The sequence below is a fragment of the Serinus canaria genome, chromosome 2 (genome assembly GCF_022539315.1).
Source record: "Serinus canaria isolate serCan28SL12 chromosome 2, serCan2020, whole genome shotgun sequence".
NCBI lineage: Eukaryota > Metazoa > Chordata > Aves > Passeriformes > Fringillidae > Serinus > Serinus canaria.
In genome coordinates this window covers 118,387,484-118,411,982 of record NC_066315.1, presented here as the reverse complement: position 1 = coordinate 118,411,982, position 24,499 = coordinate 118,387,484, and the positions used below count along the sequence as shown (strand labels likewise).

The following is a 24,499-nucleotide window of genomic DNA, read 5'->3' as shown; positions in this document are numbered from 1 at the left end:
ATGGCTTATTTGGTTAAATTAATTACTGAATACACATATTATTTTCGTACCTTTGAAAATTTCCTGAAGTCAATGTGCCTTGGTTAATTTTCATAGCATTGGGGAGAAGTCCATATGTCTTGCTCAGTGAATTTATTATGGGCAAAACCTGCAAAAAGGGGAGAACACATTAATAGTTATAACTACTAGGAATCACACAGTTGTAACTCAAGCTCTTTTCATACTGAACAGAGTATAGGGTTTAGAATTTATTTGCAAAATTTAACTTATGAATTCCTATTTAATTTGCTGAATAGCTCTGTAGAATCATGCATAATTACCTTGCTTGCAAGTTAGCATGTTGCTCTAGTTAAAATAATTGAAATTTAGAGCCCTAATATACCCAGATTCTAATGAATGGTTCAAATATCTAGGTGTTCATCACAAAGTTCTATAACTTGTCAGGAAATTTTCTGAGGATATTTGCAATGTTTTAATTGAAAGTTTTGTTTTGGAGATACTTGTTCTCACTTTCATAATTGTTCATTTGTCCTTTGCTAAAATGAAATAATATTGAAATCATATATAAATTAGCACAAATTATTCCATTTTGTCTTTAGGCATCCAAAAGGTCGCTACCAGTATCTGCTTTATTAATCTGAATTCCTTGCTTCTTTTTCCTTTGATAAAAAACAACTGGTAAATATCAACTTTCTCCGCTTCTGAACCAAGCTACTGTTAAGATTCCAGATCTCATAGGCGGCTTCAGTCAGAAGGTTTCCCTGACAGAAATAAAGAGCTTTGCTTCATTTATTTTCATGAACACAGGAAATACTTTGTTGATGTGAGCCAGAGTTTCAGCCTCAACTAGGCACAAGTGTCTGACAGAAGAGACACCACCTTCCACACCATCCTGGCAGCAAGTCTCCTCTGCGTGTGTCAGCACAAGCGCTCCTGGGGCTGAGGGGAGCCAGGTGAGAGACCCATCTATCCAAGTACTAACCATGCCAGCCAAAATTATTAGAGCAAACCAGCAAACAAGATTATTTTTCAGGTGGGTCAGCCCTTTCACTTGGCTGCCTGTGTTGTCACACCAGTTCCAGTGCTCTCACAAAACAGGAGGAGAAGCAGGGGTCACCGCACCAGAAGTCAGCATGTGCAGCTTGAAGCCCTTGCCTTGAACATGTGGGCACTGAAACCACCAGACAGTGCTTTCCTGCCTAAAAATCAGCCTGTCAGTTAAAAGGGCATCTCTCTAGACTTTCCCTTCCTCTGTTGAGAAGTCTCTTTGTCTGTCAGTCTGTCTGCTCCCTTTCTCCGGGGTCTGTCTCCATCTGGTGCATTGCCCTTCTGGGAAGAACAGGCAGCCCCTGGCTGCCCAGTGCTTGCACACTCTTGAACAGCTCAGAGGGATGACTTTGGTTTTGGGACAGTCATTCCTTACTGTTTCTTACAGCTGTTTGTAAGGACAGTGGCAGAGAAGTCTATCTCTTTTGAGGCTGGTGAGTGCACTTAGATTCTTCATTTGGGAACTTCTGAAAGGTCAAACTGAACCTTATTAGGAAAGCTCTGGTGACTTGCACAGACACCATCAATGCAAACAATGAACACAGATGGGGAGCATTATTTCAGTCACAGCTGGGTACCTGGGACCAAAAAAAAAAAAAAAAAAAAAATCCCAGGATAACTGGGGCATTTATACCTCCCAGGGAATGGAGTGGGAGGAAAAAAAGAAAGAATGAACTGTCCCTTCAATAAACCCAAACTGGAGATAGTATAAATCAAAATTGAGGAGTCTGAAATACATACAAGCCTAATATGTTGCTACAAAATGAAAAGTAACCTTTTCTTCTCTATTGCAGAACAGGTTAATACAGTGGCATAAACAGTAGACTCATTGTCTCAGTTAATTGGAAAGGATTGTGAATTTTAAATCATCAGTTTTTAGGCAGCCAAGATTGTGAAGGTCTGAGTAAGTTTAAATCAAAAGCTGCCAGTATTTGGGAACTTAACAAATTACCTCATAGTTATTAGTATGAATAAGTACCTGCAGTACTATGGCCCTCTAAATATTACCTTTTTCTTATGCAAGAAAGAAATATTATCATTATTTTTCCACTCTCAGTTCAGTCCTTTTTTTTCTGTAATAAATAAACCAATAGAAATTATAGCAATTTCTAAGCAATAAACTTAATAATATTTTGAAAGGAAAAAACCCCAAACAAATCACTATACCTATCACTTTACTTCTAGGAGTAAATCCCAGCAGAGTTAGAAAAACATTGCATACAGGAATGTTTTATTGAGCTGTCCCATAAACTTCACTGGGACCCTGGTCTCAAATTTCAGCAGGGAGCAGTTACAGCAAAATACATTGGTACTGCAATTTTCTCCATTTATAAACAATTCTTTTTCTTATTTAATTATTTTCTTGAGAAAATTATATGGGAGTATACAGTATCTACAGAGGGCAATAGGTCTCTAAAGCTGCTTCTGCAGGTGCAAAGCAGAAATCCAGCAAGACTTATTTAGATTCCATCCAGTAAATTCAGTTAAGCCTGCTTCCTAATAAATCAAAATACAAACCAATGTGCTGTTAGGTTTTCAGTTTGGTAGTGGCTTTGAAAACCAGTAGGTCTTCTGCAATTTCACCTTGAAAATTTAAGGTCATAATCTGTGCTGAACACTCTTGGTGTTTAAAAAATACACAGGCATGAAATAACTACAGAAGTGAAAATTAAAGTTATTATTGTATTACATAATATATGGCTTTGGACCTCTTTATTTGAAAGATTAGTTTGTCCAGCTTTTAATAATGTATTATTTTTGTCGTTTGGCTTCCAATTTTTTAGCAGGGTAGTAATTGCTAGGATAATCAGACTGAAGGGTTTCTTTGACATTGTCACTAGCTATTGAACATTTTGCTCACCATTGATGTCAAATAAAGTTATGGGCAACTAGTGAAGACTTGTCTTTCTCTCTGGATACCCTCAGCACCCTTGGGCATGCATATTGCTTGGGCCAGGAGGTTAGGGATTAAAAGAAGGCACTCTCACAGTCAATGACCCTCAGCACAACTTGTCTGTCCCAACAGCCACACAAGCTCTCCTTTGACCACATCAGAGGAGCCAGCAATGCTCTGCCAACCTTCTGAGGGCCATAACTCTTGGGTGACCAGCGCTAGGGATGGGTGAGTGCACCAGGGCCCTTCCCACAGGAGCTGGTTGAATGAACAGGAGAGTTAGAACAATTTTTTTTTTTTCCCACAGCAAAATCTGTGATATAACTAAAGGCCAAGAAGTCAGAAAAGCATACATGTTTTTCCACTTATTCTTTTAGCTAGACCAAGCTTCATGATGTGAGGAAATATCAGCTGTCAGCTACAGTACAAGAGGATGTGAAGGAAGGAGAGGTATGCAAATACTTCAAGATGATTGAAGGCAAATTATTCCTTCAGTTTTAAAACATTAATGAGGTCTTACTCTGTTTTGTGACTGTTGCTTGTTGCAGCTACATGGAGAGGTGGGCTGTGATGCATAAGGCCAGATGTTTAGCCTTAGTAATATGAGTGCAAATCCCACAGAAAGGGTGACTGCCTAGAAGTACCAAAGGATGAATTTTGGCCCTTAAATCGCTATTAAAAGGAGTATTTTCCCCCCTATTATTGTTGTTGTTATGGGAAACAAATTGGGCAAAGAATTTTTTGGAAGGAAAGGGCTTTCTAATGGCCAAGAATGTAATAGCAAAGAAAATAAAGCAAATTATTAAGATGAAACTAAGCTAATAAAGAAAACAATGGTTAGAACAGCAAATTAAACAGAGGGAAGATGCTTAAAAAAACATCTTTACATCATTCGTGTTCACAGCCGGTAAGCTGACTGCATGTGGACAAGAAAATTTCTTTTTTGCATTTGTAAAAATATCTCCCTCTGTCACTGATAGAGATAGATGATTTTTAAAAATGTAAATATTTTTTGCTCACTACGCACTGAAAATGTTAATTTCAAGGACATGATAAGACAAAATCAAGAATCACCTAATTGCACCATCTGGGCTGAAACACTGATTTTAGGAATCTCTTTATCTATCCATACAAAAGAGTAATATTAGATGATGAAACAGAGTAATGATGAAATAAGCCCTTGAATGACATGTAGAAGAAGAGTCAAACAGCACTGGAATCAACAGGAATCTTTCCATTTACCTAAGTAGGTACTAACAAGTCCATACAGAGCAGAAAGATACATATGGAGATGGTAACTACCATTGTCAAAGTTTCCAGATCCCTGTTTTCCACATTCACGAGCATATGAAAATACAATGCTTTCCTGTAGGTGTACAAAAGAGTTCATTATGACTTAACTTTTGAGAGGAGGTTATACCATAATTTTATTCTATGGAAAAAGGATTTAGTTTTTGCTTGAAATACTGCCATGTTTAAAGAAATTGCATTAGAATTTTAAGTTTTCTTTTCTTACTTTTATTCCTCAGGTTTCTGTGCATCATTTACTACCAAAATTCTTAATACAAATTCTTAATACGGCCAGGAACCTTGTCACAACACATTTCCAAACTGTGGTACAGATGGAAACTTAGCATCCTATGATGAGAAAGGCTTACAACACACTGTAATACATAAAATTATTATTTATTGTTTCTGCCTTTGAACAGCAGGAGTGTAGATACTGCCAGATGGCATATTGTTTGGGAATTTGGGGGAATGTAAATGCATGTGTGGCACTGAGAGAAATCTTCCCTGTATGACATAGACAACCCATAAAAGATAGGAGAGGTTACTGTGTGCAGGACCTGGGACATATTTCCAAATCATTCCAGAAATTCATGGTAATACATGGTTGTAACCATCTCCTGGGGCTGCAATCATCTTACTTGATTTCACAAAAGAAGCACTGTCACAAAGCCTCCAAGGAAGACCTGAGGGATTGCAGGGAGTGTTGTGTGTGATTCACTTCATCTCAGACAGTCCTAAATTTACACACAGTTTCATGCCAGAAGGGAGGCCTTTCAGAAAACAGGAAAATACCAGACCTGCATCTTCCTACAGACTCAGCCCGAGACACGTTCATTTCTTCCTCAGACCTATGATGTACAAAGAATGACCTGCAGCAGTTTCCTATTTCACTCAGAAACAACTTTACTTCAGTGGACAGCTCTGTGATTTCTGTGTGCATTTCCATATGTATAAATATTCTATATATAAGTTAGAAGAGCAGTATGATTGCAGATGTAACTCACTGAAAACAGAATGATCTGGAAAATATTTTGGTAGTGGACTTCACAATTGCCAGTAAATGGACAACAGAATCCAAATCCAGTTACCCACTACTATTGCTGGACTATCAATAAGAATGATTGCAAAGCAGCCCGAGGAACCACGATTTATGCAAGCATTGAATTTTCTTCTGGCTTTGTCTTTCTCATTGACTTCAGTAGGCAGTAGGAGGTATTTCTGGATAAGGATATAATTTAATATTTCTCAGAACTGCACTCCATTATTGACATATAAGGACTCTTCTGTGTACACAGAGCTCTCACACTGCCTGGCACTGTTATCAGGCCATCTAGCCTTGCTCATAATAGATTGGGAAGACAGAGTAGTTAAAAGGTACCAAACATCAGCAACTTATGAACCTTACTGACTTCAGCGCTCATTCAGCAGTATTGCCATCACAATGGAAACATTTATTGTTTAAAAAAAAAGGATCAGCCTATGAAGATCAATACAACATCTATTTCTGTATTCAAAACAGCACAGTTTTAACTGATCTCATATGCTTTTAGATATTCATAACTCAGTAGGATTATCTCATAGACTAATTTGTAAGCATTTTTGATCACTTACAGCTGAAGATGACTTGCTACCAATATACCGGATATACAAGGAGCAATTCAACATCAATTATTAAATGACCCTTCACGCCCATTTCTGGGTGAGAAGGTACAGAATAAAACTACTTGCTGTCACCTTTTTAAGTGTAAATACTGCTTTTAGAAATCATGAGCAACCCACTTAAATTAAACAAAATTAAGATACATAAATATTTTTTCTCCCGAAGCAACCAACTTCAATAATTTAATTTTTCCTTAATTTAGTGGATACAACTAAAAATTACAGTAGCAGTTGAATGTTTGAAAAAAAAAAGGCAGCCTGATGCAAGAATCTATTTTGCTACACTGTGAAAAAATGCTGGCTACAGGATTCAAGTCTGCTACCTAGTGCTCTGCTAGCTAGCTGGTGACAAAACTAGACACAATTCTTAACTTCAAAAGAACAAAGGGGAAAATTCTGCTTTCTAACATAAATGTAGAAAACAAAACCAAAAGTTTGAACATTAAGAGTATTGAAGTAAAAAACCAATAAAGCCAACATAGTAGGGAATAGAAATATAATAAACACTCTAAAATAAGAAAAAATATTAAGTTCAATATAACTTTATTACTTTATATAAAACTTGTGATTTTTCTTCCTTGATATAACCAGAGGGGTTATGGCATTGGAAGAGCAACCAACATCATCTACCTGAATTTGTGCAAAACATTTGATAATGTCTCCTTGTCTATAAACTGCAAATGTGTCGGTTTGATAGACTTGCTGGATAAAGAATTGGCTGGGTGGTCACACTCAAAGGGCTGGGGTAAGTGGCTCAACGTCCAAGAGAAGAGCAGTGAAAATGGTGCCTCACAGGGGTCTGGATTGAGACTGGCACAGTTTTTTTTTTTTTTTTTTTTTGTTTAGCAAGAAACACAGCCTACTGACAAGATTGTTTCAGGCAGAAAAATAACTCAGGGGTCTTATAAAACAGATTTTCCTATATTTCAGTACTTAAAATAACCAAGTCAGTGTGACTTGAAACTTGACCACTCCTTATCGCCTTCTCAACATAAAGAACAATGTCACTACAATCAATGAATCAAAAGTAAGATGACCTTAATTAAAAAATTTAAGGAGCAAATGAGGAAAGTGAAACATGAAGGTGAGGAAGGAGGGAAAGAAGCTTACTTGCTGGAAATTTGCCTCTCTTATTTGGAGAGTGCAGAAGTTTACTAGAAAAAGACAGAAAAGAAAATAAATGTAAGTAATAAATCTTTTGTGTTAGCTCGTTAATGTCTGTGCTTTTAAAAATTTTTATTAGCTTTTTTTTTTTTTTTTTTTTAAGAAATGTGGAACTGTTCCATGGACACAACTGAGCTCTGCCTTCTGTTAAGGGTTGCAGCACCATTGAAGTTTGAAATAATTTAAGCGGTTCTGTTGTGCTTTCAATTCCCCCACCTTCTTTTTTTCTTTCAGTGGATTGAAATGTGACCAAATAGCAGCATGACTGTGAATGGAAAAGATAATTCTCACACGAAATTCTTCTCAGTGCTTTGGGGAAAATGCACACATACAAACACATTTGCTGATGTCTGATTCAAGATGTGAAAAAAGAAAAAAAAAAAAGAAAAATCTATGAGGTTTTCTTTTTTCTGAAATTGGAAACACACTTTAAAACTCTCCTATGATTTGTTTTGTTTAGGCTAATTATGACTTCTGCTTTATGTTGCCACAATAGATAGTAAACATTTGCAATATATTTACTGAAATTTAAAGAATTATGGGATGAATTTGTATCTATTATGCCATTAGCTTTAAGCAACACTGCTTTAGTAATCAGTGGGAATATATTTTTATAAGTCAAAAAGGTGACTTATTAATGTAACCAGACATTTTGCATTCTCAAGACATTACATACTAAAGAGTGCTAGCAAATTTTGCTCTTCAGGGAAAAAATACTTTTTTGTTGAAATTTTATGTTGCTATATTGACAGAGCTGGATAAAAGATGGAGGCAAAAAGCTCATGAATTGGCTGGGAAGTATAGCTTGCACTGCCTCTCTCATGTCTGTGCAATTTGTTTATTTTTATGTCCTTATAATGAACTTAAAAATGGGAAATTCCAGAAGCAAAGTATGTCCAAAAGAGTGAAAGCTACATTAAAATTCTAACACTTCAGATAGAGGAATTTACTTCTGTTGTTGTGCCTCCCACGCGCATGCACACAGAAAAAAACATTCACTTTCCTTATTAAAACATGATGGTGAAACCAGTTCTTACTCAGACCATTTTTTCCACATCCTACTCACAAAATCTAAATTAGATTAGAGTCAAGCTTCAGCCATATTGTCTCCTCTTTCAAGGAGTAGGAGTTTTTTAGCATCTATGTATCTTTTGAGTGTCTCCAGCGACACGAAGGACCGTGAAAACTCTTAGCTATAAAAGCTGTTTTAGATCTTAAAAATTACCGTCTACTTTCTTTCATCCAGCTTTTCTATTGCATATTGTTATCTTTTCCTGAAGTCTACAGCCAGAAAATTGATATCAACATTTTTCCCCTTAATATCATGGTGTACAGGATAACACAATATCAATTCACCAGTGAAACTCAAGGCCCTGATGGGTCATTTTGGAAATTAATATGCTATTAAATGAATAACCTAGTTCTTTGAACTCTTCCATTTTCTATATTCCTATCTCTGGACAAGTTTACTAACCATTTAACAGAGTCAGCAAAATAGGAGGTCTATCCTGATGGGAGAGCTCCCCAGTGCTTCTTGTTCATAGCTTGGCATATAAACTACCATTGCAAAATATTTCAGTGTGCAACAAGATGCAGAGTAGCTGAGGATATTCCATGGAGCACATTCATCTTTGTTTGTAATGGGACTTCTAATTTCCAGGAGATTACAGGAGCAAGAGCTGGGAGGACAGATTCTGAAATCTCCCTGAGGCATCAGAGATCAAGGATCAGTGCAGAATAAAGATCTGTGTTGAGGCTCCAAGCTACAAGTAAGGAGTCTAAGACAGTATTTCAGACCCATCATCTTGCTGAGCAAAGAGTAGACCTAACAAGGTGGTGAGAAGGAGGACACTTTTGCCTTGTCAGAACTTGTATGTCTAAATTATCCCGCTCAGGAATGGACAACTTCTCCTCCTCAGGAAGTTGCAGGAGGAGCTCAACCATTGTAGGGTCAAAGATCTTGTGGAGCAAAGAACACTGCTAAAGAAATTAGAAACGTCCTTCAGATGAGAGTGGTCATGTGTGTCCCTTCTACAGGAACACCTTTACCACATGCCTGCAGGGCTTCCCTGTCACATTTGTTTGAGGAATGCTGAGCCAGTTTCAATACATCTGTACGAGCGAGTTTGCACTGGTGCAAAAAGTCAATAAATGCCGCTCTAGACAAGCTGTGTGTTTCAGAGACATTTACAGATTTGTGGTGATGACTGCTGTTACATTAGGGTTACCTATGACCAATTACAAAGGGATGGAGAGTGGAAAAGCATGGATAAAAACTGAATAAGACTGTATTTGCTAGCAACTCAATTCAGCAAAAAGGTCAAAAAAAGCAGGACAGTAGCCAGGTTTTAAGAAGCAAATGTTGCTCAAGTTTAGGTTATTTTGAGTCTTTTTAGTGCTAAACCTTATAAACAAGTCTCATAAATAAGTATTCTCCCTTACCACAACCCTATACAGAACCGTGGAATTTCCTTTCAGTTTCCTCACACTGTGAAACTCTGACAAAGATGGCTCAGATGTGGACTGAGCTTCAGAAAACATGCCACTGTAGATATTCAAGAATTGGATGAATGGTGCAGGTGGTCACATCACTTATATAATGGATGAGTCAACAGTTGATCTCCTCTTACATGCCAAAGTTCTTAATAAAAAAGTGGTTCAGATATTTTTTCTTATACCTATAACAGGAGAAACTGAAATTTTGGTTCCTAGAATACTACCAGAGGTTAGTAGTGCTCCTAATTAAATGCTGGCATTGAATGAATTGAATGTTCAGTGCTATTCACAAAGTAGCTAAGCTCAGAGAGCAGGAGGCTTTTTAAGGGGGCAAGTAAGAACAAACTCAGGTGGAGATCAGGCTAAAATTAACACCAAGTATTCCCTAAACCAGGGTGGCTTTGAACTTTGTATGTTTTAAGTTGGTAAATTTCAGCTCTATTAGTTAACTCTTCATCTGGCTATAAACAGAATTTTAAAATAACTTCATAAGGACAATACGTACATCAATAGGGTATATGCACATTGGACTAAAATTAGATTGTTGTAATTGTCAGTTCTAAAGTTACAGAGACATATAAAAAGCACCACTATGGGAATCAACAATAAATGATGGGAAGAAGTTGCAGCCACATGAAGATGAGTAAAGGCAGCATTTCTGTAAAGCAGCAAGACATCCAGGGGAAATAATAGCACTAATGTCAATGATAATAAGGGTTCCAATGATAATAAGACTGTGGGATGCCATTGTTTGAAATTTATCTATTTTAGGACTCAAAAAGTTCATTCAAAATTTCCCAAACTTCTGTAGAAGGCAATAAAACATCCATACTGAAAATAAAACTTAAAGTAAAGATCTTGTATAGTTTTAGTTTATATGTTTTACGTAGTAGTCCTCAACATTTTTCAGTTGGACTGCACAGCAAATCACTGAATTTGAGATACTCTTTGAAGAAGATCTTCCTGGCCAAAACCAGCAAGAGCATCTTTTCATGTGAATGTATTTTGGGGGAATATTTTTCCTGCAGTTCACTGTGCCTGGAAGATCTATTTAAAGGTGAGCTAAGAACAACTGCATGTATCATAAGCAAGCTATAAGCTGGAGTGAATTGCTTTAGTAAACTGCTTTTTATCAATACCCAGTTTACTCAAAGACACTGAGAAGTCTTTGAGAAGGATGAAAATCAAGTATAAAATTTAATTCAATGTAAAATAATGAAAACAACAAGTTGAGGGCAAGTGTTTCAAGCAAGATAAGCAACAGTCTCTAATTTAGAGAAGGACCCTGAATTGGAGGTGGCAATGGATCTCCTCAAGACAGGACTGACAGAAGGACCTAGGTGGGATGGAACAATGGGCCATCAGGATCCTAAGAGAATTCAGCATGGGCAGACATGAAGTCCCTCTGCTCAGAGCTCATTAAATGGCACCTCTGCTCAATTTTTAGGCCTACAGTACAAAACCAGCTGTGATGAACTGGAGCAAGATCAGCGGAGGACTATCAAAATGTTTTAGGGATAGAGCATTTGCCCTGCAGTGAGAACCTGGCGTTGTTCCTCCTGGAGACTAGCTGGACATGGTGGGGATTCAGACCAGCTGCCCAGTGCCTGTAATTAGTTAAAGAGAGAAAGCCAAGCTCCATCAGGAGTCAGCAGTGCATGGCAGGAAGACAAGAGATAAAGGGCATAAGCTGAAACAAAAGAAAGTCAGACTGGATATAAATCAAAGCGAGCTTCTTCCCTGAAACAAAGCCAAATAGCAGAACAAGTTGCTCAAGACACTGTGCACTTAATATCTTCTGGGAATTTTCAAGATGGAACTGGATGAAGTCCTGAGCAACAGGATCTGATCTCATAGCCTAGTTTTAGCACCACCTGAGACCTCCCAAGGTCCTTTCCAACCTGAATCTTCCACTGTTCATTCTGTGAGAATATGAAATGTTTAATATATTTGTGAAGGGCTTGGTTAGAGCATCTTCACAGGAAAGGTTGGGTTTCCTTATTCTTGACAGAGGGATAAAGAATCGACTTGACCATCCCCATTTGGAATATTTATGGATGAATGCAGTGCTAATCATACAATTGTGCTTTGTGAGGGCAAAACATACCTTGAGAACTAAACCAAAATGAAATTTTAGTCTGGAGACTGGCTGGTTCTTTCCCTGCACTACACAGTACCTATCCCTATCACTGCACATTATTGTGTGTCTCATAACAAAGCTCCATGGAACACAATTTGATGTGGCATAACAGATGGAGACATCCCAAACTTCAAAATTCTACAATTATTAATTCTGGTTACTGCTGAGACTGAGGGCAGGAGAGAGCTTCAGACCAAGCACTTCCCCTCTCAAGAGTGTGGTATCTGAAGAACATGACTGCCTTTCCAGTCAAAGCAGTGATGTCCAGAGGACGCAGTTTCTGCTATCTCTGAAACTTTTTTACAGGATGATTGAAAAAGTCTTTTGGAGTGAGCACACCAAGGACTGAGACCCCCTATCTAGCCAAAAGCATTCAGTCTCACTCTGTGTGTGGCAGTAGGCACAAAAGATGCCCAGACAGAAATGAAAAACATAGCAATATTTCTAGATTTTTGCAGAAGCAATGCACTCAATAAATTGCAAATGCAGCAACTCTGTTCATTTGTTCTTAATGACAATGAAGAAGATGCTTGGAAGGGAACCATTACCCAAACAGATTTTTTCCCAAGATTTGTTAATCTCTAGCAAGAGAACTGACAAAATCATCACTAGCAAAATAAAGCTGGAGACATGAAAGAAGAAGGCTTGACACTTCATCATCAATGCCACAAGCTATTAATTTCCCTCTGAAAATCCAGTGCAACAATTTTGATTCAAGAAAGATGAATGGCCATAGCAGGGAAAGTAAACATGAACTGTGGAAAGGCTTTCTGGTTAAGCTGGAAAGGCTGCAGCCAAGATATTTCCCACTTAACCTTCATCAAAGAAAAGGTCAAAAAAGGCCAATGTGTTTAAGCAGGGCACAGGACGGAACAGAACAAAACTTCCTATGAAAAAGATGAAGTTCACATTCTTTTGGTCTTCATTTAAACTATTCCACATCACTCCACACTTTCATTTAAAGCAGTTTCCTGACAGCATTGAAGACAAGATCTTAAAGCATCTTTTGTCAAAAGATAAAAGTGTAAATGGAAAGCAATTTGTGTACTGTACACAAAACAGGGAAAAGTATGAAGGATGCATAAGAAAGAGAAAGAGAAAAAATACCTTTAGCCTTAGCAAATTACATAAGTGGTGGTATGCAAGGTAATCATCCACCCTGTGTACTTCCATGTACATGTATTCTAAGCTGAACAGTTACCAAGGCATACCTGGCTTTACCAAAGTGGAAATTTTTAACTATGGTTACTGGGCAATAGAATATAAATGCCACACTCAGGACTTCTCCTGGAAGAACAGATAAGTATACCTTTGGGCAGACTGATATGTGAATGGATCAACAGATATGTGCAACAAGCACAAAGGAATGCTACTGGGAGATAAAAAGAATATATTTTCTTTCCATTCTCCACTCACCAAATCTGGTCTGCCTTCCTTTGGGATATCTATTGGTCATGATTCAGACTCCTACTCCATCTATTTTAGAAGTTCCCTAGTGTCTCAGTCTAATACGTGATGTCTCTTGCCCTATAGTGTCAGCATGGCACTTTCTTGCCCACCTCAATTTTCATCCTTCGTTGTTCACTATCACTGTTCCTATTGATTGTATATGTTGGCAATTCATGATGAAGTGGGGCAAAAAATCTTCTTCAAACAATGAGAGTGGCCCACACAGAGCTTTGAAGATAAGGACTGAGACATGGACTCTTCGATTCACACCAGATGTGACTCAGCAAGGTGTCTGGAAGAGATGGGTGAGGCATTCTAGGAAACCTGCTCTACCTCCCTTTGTTAGGCTCTCATCCAAAATAACTGCAACACTTTTTTTAAAGATGAGTTGTTTGACAGTTGGGTATGACTTCAAAAACCCAGACTCATAAATACATGCATTACTGAGATCAATCCTGAACTGAAAAGCCCGGCATATTCTTCTACTGTAGGCAGGAAAACAGTGCAACTCTGGCAGTCACTGGTGAATGGAGACTAAAACAGACCAGTGAATAGTTCAAATAGCTACCAGATTCAACACTCTGGTACTCCACATGCCTGTGTCCCTCTTCCACTGTCATGGTAGCACCAGTGTCACAGTTCAGGCTTCAGTACTGAGCCGTGATACTGCAGCAAATGCAGAATGGTTGAATTACTGTTGTTATCTGAATGGTCTGTGGCTGAAGGGCAAATATTCTTGTGGGAAATGAAAATTTGCTCTGCACTGTATGTTGCCCTGGGGCTCCCAAGGTGTGTGCATGAGTAATCTCCATCAGAGGAGTGAAGCAGACAGGTCACAGCAGCAGCATCACTCACCTGAACTCAAGCTCTGATGCCCATATTGATGTCCTCATTAAACTGTATGTAGGAAACAGCTTTACTCAAAGCAGCCTTGAACCAGCACCCAAAAGCAATGTGAAAGGCATGAGAATAACATTTCAGAACTCCCTTTAACAGCGATCCAAGCTCCTCAGCAAGTGATTCTCTCCAATAAACCCTCTGGATTTCTTAACAACAACTAAGGATTCTTACACGGCACATAAAAGGAGGAATACACATGATTTTCTCACACTGCAAATGCTCTGCAGCTACCAGAAAGTGCAGTAAATTCTCTATTCTTACATACAAGGTAGACAGGGTCCTCAAAACACACAATATCAAGATACAGTTGCACAATGTCACTTGTCCAAGACAGCACATACATCAGCTATACTTAGCCATGTCCTTGTTTTGTCTGGCTTTTGCAGACCACTTTGCATGTTGGCAACTATTACCCTCTCTAAAGGTTTCACAGGATTTGATAGATGTCCTTTTTGTGCTATAGATATCCATGGTACCCAAGACCAAAACAAATAGCTGTAACACAGACCTATTTCTTGAGATGTGGTTATATTGCATCTCAAACCCTTCACAAGTTGATGATGTGCAAAACTGTGCAAAATTTGTGGAAAGGAGATGTTTGCAGAGCAATTTATTGAAAGACAAAATGGGATGAGAGCTGCAAAGGATGGGGAAAATCTGAAAAAGTGGTGTACTTCTCTCAATATCTCTCTGTTGCTGCACTTTTCCTATGTTGAACTGCATTCTTTTGAGGACTCTTGTGATCCCTGACTATGCATACCTCTAAGTCTCTTCATTTTGCCCTTCCTCATTTCAGAGGATCTCTGCTTTAGAGGAATGCTCCATACCAAGCAGAAGGAAAACAAAACCCAATTTCAGTGGCCTTTTTCACTTAGGAGTTGAGCTGCAGAGGCATAGAGCTCAGGAAGCCTTCCTCTGTAAGCCTATATATTGGAATGGACAGAAGTTTACAGTGGTATAAAAATACCAACCTCCTACTGATACAGAGATAAAAGAAACTACTGGAATTCCTGACAGATACTTGTGTTCACTTCAGAACATTTTTATTGGTCTAACTGTGGTAGTTGTCTCCCTAAATCCTACCTACATCACCTGGTGGCCAAGCAGATAGGTCTCAGCCTATGGGTCTGTTGCAGTCTCAGTTCATAAATTGGCCCTAGATGTATAATAGATAACAACAAGGTAAGTTCACACGTGTTTTACTAAATACACATTCAAGATTTCAGATCTTATAGCTAAAATAAAATAGTGGGGAATGACATCAATAGAACCTTTGCTCAATATTTCTACAAAGGTTGGATTAATGCAGGATTCTTTACTGACACAAAGTTACCAAAACCCAAATATTATTCTGAAATCTACGATTCTTAGCATTTTTGCAGTCCTTGGGGAAAAAAAAAAGTGATAGTTAAAAGACATCCTGTGCTGGTTATTTACAGGATGTTCAGTTTATTATTGCACTGCTGTTCTCTAATTTCTGACTGGCATGCCCCTAGGCAGTCAAGTCAGTGGGAAATAATCCTCAAAAGTTTTAGCAGAGGTAGATCCAGAAACATGGGTCCTGAATCTTTTACTTTTCTCTCTTTCTTCCATTCTTTGTCCAACAGATATTCCAACATATTCCTCTAAGGTCATCCATTATTCCTCATTGTGATTTTATTGCTTGTGAGCACTACCACCATCTCTGATTGCCCTAAGCTTTATCTACCCCACAGGCCTTTGAAACATTCTTTAAGTAACAACACTGAGTGATTTTTAAAACATTTTTCTGTAACCTATTTACATTCACATTTTTTTGTCAGCCTAACCCAGCAATAAAACAGGTGACACTTTGGAGGAGTACAGTGTTCCATTTCTACAGCCAGTACCAAAACTAAATTTAATCCAAGTATCCTCATCCCTTCCAGTGAATCATACCTGCAGGGTTCAAATGAAAGACCTGCTTCATGTATTCTTCTGTGGAAAGTATAGGAGACACCTTAAAGAGCTGTGTAGGAATTACACCACAGCTGTTCAAATACAGTGTTTATCCATTGCTCATCTCTGGGCTGATCAAGAAACTCAAGATGATATCAAGTTCTTCCAGGTTAAGCTCCTTAGCAATGTTTGCAAAGCAAGTGAGCTACATCCCTACATATGGAAAGAGGCAGGTGCCTTTGAAGATTTACAGAAGGAAATCCTGCTTTCCTAACTGCAGTGCCTGGGGGTCTTCAGGGGGACTCTCTTCATTGATCAGAGAGAGAACATGCCTTTAGGTAGCTGCTGTGTAAGTATTTAAGACCCAAGGGGCACCTTGGCCACACAGCCTGGATCCCACCCTCAGAATCTCATTCACCTTTTTAAAGCAGCAGCTGAGCAAGCACTTCTGTTTCTTTCCTCTTTTCTCTCCACACCACTTATTTGCTTCTCTCCAAGTCCTAGCTGGGTTAGAGAGTCAGAAGTGGTAAGGGAGAACTTTCTATATTCTGAGTGATACTGCAGCTATTATCTAAATAAAAAGGGTTAGGCTTTCATTAAAAGTGCACATTTGGCCTCATGCTTGTGGTGACAGTGGCACAGTCACACACATCTGTTATCACACTTCTACTGTGAAGACATGCAGTGCCCCAATGTGTGGGTTGAGAAGGTGTTACCAGGTAGTTGAGTGCCTTACAGCTCACAGCCCCCTAAATGGTTGGCCATGTTTCCCCTCCTCACCCCAAGCCAGCAGCTCCAACACTTTCATGGTTCCATGTGGACCCTCTGTCCACTTGCTGAGATGAACCAACTCAGTAGGCAGGCAGCCAACAGAGCTTCTCACTGCCCTGATGAGTTCATTCAGCACTCCAGGAGATGAGCCAAGAGCCAAACCTGGCACAAGGAAGGAGATGGGAACACACTGCTGCAGGGAGAGGATGGGAAGATCAAGGATGGGTTTCTCCAGGGCAGCAAGCTATTCTGCTGTCTGAGAGGAGACAAGAAACCTCACCCTCTCTTGCAATAAAACCTCTTTAACAAAATGGGAGTTATCAGACGACTGATCAGAAATTTCAGGGGGAGCTGATTACAGTAAACCTCAGGAAAAAAAGTTGGGTTGTTTTAATTGCCAGGCATGACATGCACAAACCCACCTTGTTCACACAGCCTGCATGCATTTACATAGGCAGATTTGTTTCCTTCATGTTTCTGGAGCTGCATGCAAGTCAGCTGTCTCAGCAACCAGGAGGATTAGGCTTAAAAAACCAGAAAGCAGAGATCTGACCTTCTCACGTTTTATCTTGACTCTTACACTTGAAGCTTTACAAAGAAAGCTAAATATCTTCAGACTACTGATAAAAGTCAGGAGACTTGGCAGTTTTGCAGACATTTACAGGCTTGGCAACACATTTTTCTGTTTTTAAGAGAAAACAGACAAACCAGTGCACATGGTAGAATAATGAACATCTTGGCACATTGCAATTACAATACTGGAACAGACCACTATTCAGTTTTAATAGATGCTTTTGAGAAAAGCAATCCCCTGTGTTCAGCTCCCTGTTACATTTATTCTCCAGAACCCTATTGCCAAAAGCTTCCCCATCTTCTCTGTGGGCTTTCCAAACAGAGTTCACCTCCTGTGAAGCACCACAAAAATACAGCTGCTGTCAAGCAGCTCCTCTCCTTGCTAGGATGGGTTAGAGTCACATCATAGAGAAATGGCAGCATGCAGTGCCACAATTACATTCAAACCAGGATAGGATTTTTGTTTTTTGAATACAATCACTGACTTTCTATTCTTTTGCTTCTATATAGAAAGTCCATGAAGTATTCTATAGATAATCTAGCACTGATCTACAGCCTGGAATTCTACAGCACAGTATCACATCTAGAAATCTTGCAGTATATATTCCAGCAATACTCCCAAATTTGCAGATATAAATACTATTATGCAAGTTTATATTTAAGTGTAAATTAATTTTTGCTACCAAAGAAATAATTATTAAAAAAGGGAAATCATGATAAAATTTTGAGTGTAAAGGTCAACTATTACAAAAAAATGTTTCAGTGTAACCAAACCACCAGTGGTGGTTATGACTGGGAAGGTTCAGAGCTCCAGGATTAATAGAGCACACAGAGTAACAAAGCCTTACCAACATTTTCAGCAGATTCTGAAAGTGGGAACTAAAGTTCTGGGAAAATCACTTGACACTAAATCTGATGTGTGCATAAACCATAAGATGATACAAGCATTAGTTTCCTCAGAAAATAAAATTCTTAAGACACATGAAATTAAAATGGAATTACTCTCACCAGTTAACAGCTTTTGATTATGAACAAGCAACTCTAAACAAATATTTTGCAGGGGCCTTCAAAAGCAGTCAACTGACATAACTGAAATGTGCCAAAATAATTCACCTAAAAAGAGTCTGGTTTGGCCATTAATTTAATAATTACTGTGCTGCATTCTGAGGTGACATTGCTTAGAACCTTGAGCTTTTCCACTTTACAGCGTCCTCTCCAAGCACATGACAGCATTGAACTTGCCCCTCTTGGTAAGAATAACAATGGATTTACTGCACTCTGATCATATGGAAATGATGAATTAACACTGGAGCAAGGAAAGTGAATGAGAAAAAAAATCTGAGGGGGGCAGGAGAGAATGTTACACTGCTGATCCAGCTGGGAAGGCAGAGTGATGACTTGTTAAAGGGAGAAGCAGGGTGACTTGCTGCCACTACTAGGGCACAGCACAGGGGACTGTACCCCCTCCCATTGCCTTCGACTGCTGCTTTCTGCACATGTGACTGCTCAGGGACAAGGTCTACAGGTAACTGCAGTGCAGGGACAGCCACACCTCAATGTGCATTCACTATGTACATACAGCCCCCCACTTCACCTGCAGCCCACTTAATGCAGCTCTATCTGTGATGGAGGCATTAGGAAATTGTAATGTGAGGAAGACAACTGTGTCTTATGGGTGTCACAAAGCTCTCTTGAGAGCTGTGTCATTCCGTGCCCTCTGATTTAATATGCTCAAAATCTCCAGGGATGGCAGTTAAAATTTAAACAGGCATTTTGAAAAGACACTCTTGATCCCATTATCAGTGTCGTGGATGGGATTACAATGGGGGTGGTAATGGTGGAAATGTTTTAGGAGAGATCTAGTATCAACAGCAGGAGTGGCCACTAATTGGATTCTTTCTATGTCACCGCAGAGTTGTCACGGGACCCTCGTTCTCTGTTGAACACTGCAGCTCTCAAGGGGCTCAGAAAGGAGCTTTCTCAATTGTTATCACATCAGTCTGCCTTCCCACTCAAACACAAATCCCCCAAAGCTCTTTCTAAAGCTACGGAAATCATGGAACCCATGACTCCCATGACATCTGCAACAAGTGTCCTGCCTCATCAGTGTGAGAATGGGCCCTGACATTACACTGGGCTCAAACTCCTGATTCTGCATGAACATTCGGTCATACGCATATATATATATATATATATATATATATATATATATATATATATATATATATATATATATATGTATGTATGTATGTATGTATGTATGTATGTATGTATGTATAAATGTATGTATTATCAAGTGTAGGATATAAGTTAAACAAAGCAAGATAAAAAACCTGCAAACTGTCAATATTGTCTGCAATAAACTGTTTCTAGCCAGAACAGAATTTGCAAATGTTTTAAAAGATTTTTTTCCTTAGCTGTCTAATGTCCACTGAGTGTGGCTTTTATAATGGCTTGCACATTTAGGAGCGCTGTCCCCAGCATCACAACATTTTATATAAACTGTTTTTATCAGTTCCTGACTGGAATAAGAGCAGTTACAATAATTTTCACACTGTTGCTTGCAATCTTTAGGATACTTCTGGATTTCTACATGCAATTTTTTTCCTAACAACATCTAATTTAGCCTACTTTTTGAAGGTGCATTTACATGCCATTTGGAAATTCACCAAGGGTTTTTTTTCAATGCAAATTACACCAATCATAATTATTTTTTTTCTCTGAAACAGAGACAAAAATCAATGAAAGGCCAAGGAGACATGCCAAGAAGCAGAAACTGAAGTTGCATATTGTGACGTAATGAGCTCACCCACCTCAATTATAAAGTGCTAAGAAGAGGAAGCCCCTGACAAGCAATAAACTGACACATAATTAAGACAATTCAGGACAGAACACATTCTGGCTGGAAAACATTTTCTTGTGCTCTGTCTAACTGCTCAGAGCAGTGAGAGAAAAAAAACAACAGGGTGACACTTTGAAAACTCAATGAAGACAATAAGTATCCCACCTAATTTTCACTAGCTGGGGGAAAAAGAAACACACCAGCTTTTGTGCAGTGCAGGTTGCCTCACATCACAAACAGAGTTGATAGTACAGACATGCCTGGTATGTTCAGCATTCCATATCAAGCAAAGATGAATTAGCCGCAACAAAAATGTGTTACAGCTTTCATGCAGGAGTTTATGGATTTTTTTTGTACCTCTGGAATTTTTTACCTTGAGCGTATCATGGAACTTGTACTGTCTCAGATCTTTTCCTAAGATTATTTTTATCTCACTGTGAGGAACATCTTTGTGAGCTCTGAACACTTTTACAGCTGCTAGGATGCTAATGGGAACTTCATGTGTGTACCCAGCACAAGTGCTCTCAGGAAAAAAAAAGCCAATGTCAAAGGAAGGTATGTAGAAGTCACCATAAATATGTCTTTGAATGTTTACCATCTGGAACAGTAGATTACGTTTTGACAAGAAGCTGGACTGCCCCGTGGGCATTGTCTTTTAAACAGCCCCATCATTATGAAGGAAGGAAAAACATGATTTGCTGTTCCTAGTTTCTCAGCAAGATTTTCTGGCAGTGCTAGAGAAACTAGTTTGTTTTTTTTCCTCCTAGTAAAACAATAACAAGTTGGGCATGTGTAATTAGCTACGCACTTTCTTTAAAAATATGGTTTCTTGTAGATCATCTGATCTGTGATACCCACAAAGAGGGATAGGTTTCAGCTAGGCAGTGCCAGCATCAGGCTCTGCAGCTCACAGTGCTGCACCTCAGCTTTGCTGAAGTCTGAACCTCTGTGTGCTGAAGCTGGCATACTGAGCTTCTCACAGGACACACTGGGAGAAAGAGAGAAATCCAATATACAAGACTTGTACGTGGAGCTATAATGAGGTTTTCCTTTGGTTTTGTTTTTCATTTTAAGCTTGTAAAAGTTTCCATCACTTTTTACAATGAGAAAGTGTATACTGAGAGAAAAAACCAAAATGGTCAAATTTATTCATGTAATCTTGGTCTGGTTGCGCAGTGATTTTTGGGATTTAGCTAATTCTCTGGTTCAAATTGCTGTGGATGACTTCTGAGGACACATTCATACTAAAGAGTGTGTTTGAAAATACAAGCTGAGAACAACCTGTAAAGAGGCCAAATAGTCTGTTCAAGGAAAAAAAGTTAACAAAATAGTTGGTTTGAGGCAAAAATATATGTGCAACATGAAACATGGGTTTATGGGCATCATTACACTGTTGAATACCAAAATCACAAAGCACCAGCTATAAATCCTCTTGCTCAGCCTACAAAACAGATCTTATTTCAGAACACATTAGATACAGTATTATATATAGAATATCTCACCTGTAAGTGGTGAGGATAGTGTTAGATTTCTTTCACAAGTAGGAGGCCAATAATTCATAAGCACCAGAGGTATGTGACAGTTACTGTGAAGAACTGTTAAGGTGCAAAAGAAGCAAATAATATTGTTACTCTGCACAGGAAAGCAGCATATATATAAATTTAGCAAATTTTAAACTAAACAACTGCAAACCAGATAAAAGGAAAAATAATCCATCCTCTAATTTCTTCATCTAGATAATTAAGAATAAAACAATGAAAACATCTTTTCTGATAAGCTAACATACTGTAATTAGTGATAACATTTCTGATTTAGTTAATTTGCTGGGCTTCCCACGCTCCAGACATCAATGAACTTAATAGCGGAATTAAATGAAAATGATAGCAGAGTACTTCCATAACTAATTTCTAATTATATTTCTGCCCCCCCTTCCTTCCTAAACATAAATTTTTGCCTACGTCTAATTAACACTTCAGATTGCTAGTTTAGAATCTATAAATATAGCAAGTCTTTAATGATCCATTATAGTGATGCTACTTAGTTTTCAATGACTTGTAAAACTTTCACAAACAGATCTGCAAATGAATTACATCCATCTGCTCTGCTGCAGCTGCAAGAGCAGCATTACGTTGTACCCTGCCTTTCCCTACTTTCCTGATTTTCTCTTAACTTTATGCCCATGTGTAAGCCAAACCATCTCGATGCCGATTGTCAGGAGCCCAGGCAGGTCTCTGTAAAGGAGTCTTCAAACTTTACGGACATCTCCAACGCACTTTCAAAACATTCTGGTTTGCCTCCCAGCTTGAGCCCTAGACAGACTGCAGGCTGCTGAAGCATCCTGCTCAAAACCTAGGAAATTCTCCGCCGCGGTGCCTTCTCCCGCCCGAGCACGCCGTTCGCACGGCTCTGGCGGAGCGCGGAGGCGTTCGCCCCCGCAGACAGAGCGCGCACCGTGCCCGGCCCCGCTGCCCCGCACCGCCCCGGGCACACACGTGTGCGCCCGGCGGAGAGCGCTGCCTGCGGGGGGAGCAGAGCAGGCTCCCGCAGGGCTGGGACACACCGCGCCAGGGCAGATTTCCCAATCTACACCTCCGAAAGCGTGACCTTAGCGGCGTTAAGAGTGTTAGCTCTATGAAGACAGCCAAGCATCAGGCTGTGCTCGCTGTTATCTGTCAGCCGTACAATAGCAGGATTGATAAGGCAGCAGCAACTGGCTTTGACAAGTGTGCTGTGCTAGCATTCCTCTGAAAACCGTGAAGGAAAAAAAAAGAGAGGGGGAGAGAGAGAGAGAGAGAGAGAGAGAGTGAGAGAGAGAGAGAGAAAAGCATGAGGTGCCTTTTACTTTACCTGAACAAAGTGTGCGGTTTTATTTTTCCCTCTGAGCTGCTGGAAACGATTCTTCCCGTTTCTCCCCCAGACCTAGGTATTTCTTCTTTTGCTTGCAGCTCACACTTGGGGAAGACCACACAGCTCCAGCAAGGCTGCCTCTCTCCCCTAATCCCCACTCGAGTGTGATGACACACACTAACCCCAACCATCTGTTGAAACACGTCCTCAAGCACTCAGCACAGTGGTGTGTCAAGACGGGCTGCCCAATCCAATCGCTGGGGTTGGGTGGCTCTTAAGGAGCTGGAGGCAGAGACAAGGGCAGAAACTATAAGGCTGAGAACTCTTTAGCAAAGTAACCTGAGATTTTGAGAAAGCGCTGCTATTGAAAAAAGGAGCAGAAGGGGGAGGTACTCGCGGGAAGGTAGAGGGAGTGGATTAGTCTGGTGGCCAGTTGTGTAACTTCTCACAACTCCCTGTATTCCCAAGGGACCACTGGGACCCCTTCGCAGTGCGATGCACTGAAGCACAAGAGCAGCTCTAAAATGTTTTTGTGGTGGGTCTGTTGAGGGCAATCTCCTCCGAGAGATGCTTTTCTAAAAGAGAAAAATGATGCAGTTGAAATCCTGATAAAGTGCTACTGCGGGAGTCGTTTGCCTGGCGATGTGACATCTGCATCCCGAAATCCCAGCTCCTTACCGTGCCGCGGTTACCCTGTGGCTGCTTCCAGCCTTCCTGGGAAAGCGGCGGAGAGGGGCTGGAGGAAAACCGGGCTGGGGGGCGAGGCGGGGAGAAGAGGGGATATCCGAAGAGCAAATATTTCTGCTTCTGCACTCAGAGACATCTGCGAGTCCTTCCCCGGAGCCCGCGCCTGCCGGGAAGCGGGCTGGCCTCCCCCGCTCCCGGGGCGGCTCGGTGGCCCAGCGGCGCTCGCTGCCCGCCCGCCCTCGGCGGCTGCAGCGGCCGCTCCGCGCCCGCGGCGCTGCTGGGACAGCTCCGGCCCCGCTCCGGCCCCGCTCGGCCCCCCGGCCCCGGCTGCCGCCCCCCGGCCGGGAAGCTGCCACCAGCCTGTTGCTTCCCCCTTCCCACCCGCTCCCGCCACCGCCGCGCAGCGTCCTGCGGGATGCGGCCGCAGTTTGGGGAGCGCTGCCCTTCCCCTGGGGAGCCGTCACCGCCCCAGTCGGGGCTGGGGGCTCCGGGCAGTGCCGCGGCAAGCCTGGACTGTGGCTAGTCTGTACCGCAGTTTCCCTCTGCCACAAAGCAAACATTATCACACCTTCCTCCATCTCAGGGTCACTGCCAGGAAAAATCCACTAATTTACAGAAGATGTCCGGGAAGAATAGATAAGGGACACAGAAAAGCTGCTAAGTGCCAAAGAAACAGTTCTTTCCTTTCCCCTCCCTGTAATAGGATAGCGTGGAAGAGAGACTTAGAATCTCAAGGGTTTTTACCTCATTACCAAGTGCCTGACTTGACACTTGCATTAAATCTACATTTCACATTATGACAGATGTTGTGTTTTCTTTGAAC

The 24,499-nt window shown here is 40.3% G+C and overlaps 1 protein-coding gene across 4 annotated transcripts in view; it reads right to left on the bottom strand.

The window, feature by feature from the left end:
- SULF1 (sulfatase 1) overlaps positions 1–23,337 on the bottom strand; it is a 119,763-nt gene extending 96,426 nt beyond the window's left edge. For 2 of the 4 annotated variants that reach the window (XM_030235402.2, XM_050970758.1), the window contains exons 1-3: positions 22,990–23,337; positions 21,645–21,737; positions 51–148 (exon numbers count right to left, since the gene is read on the bottom strand). The gene's annotated coding sequence lies outside the window, so the exon portion shown is untranslated. The remainder of the gene's footprint in view (positions 1–50; positions 149–21,644; positions 21,738–22,989) is intronic. The other 2 variants (XM_018910954.3, XM_018910950.3) reach the window with 1 other exon arrangement.
- Positions 23,338–24,499: the final 1,162 nt, after the last annotated feature.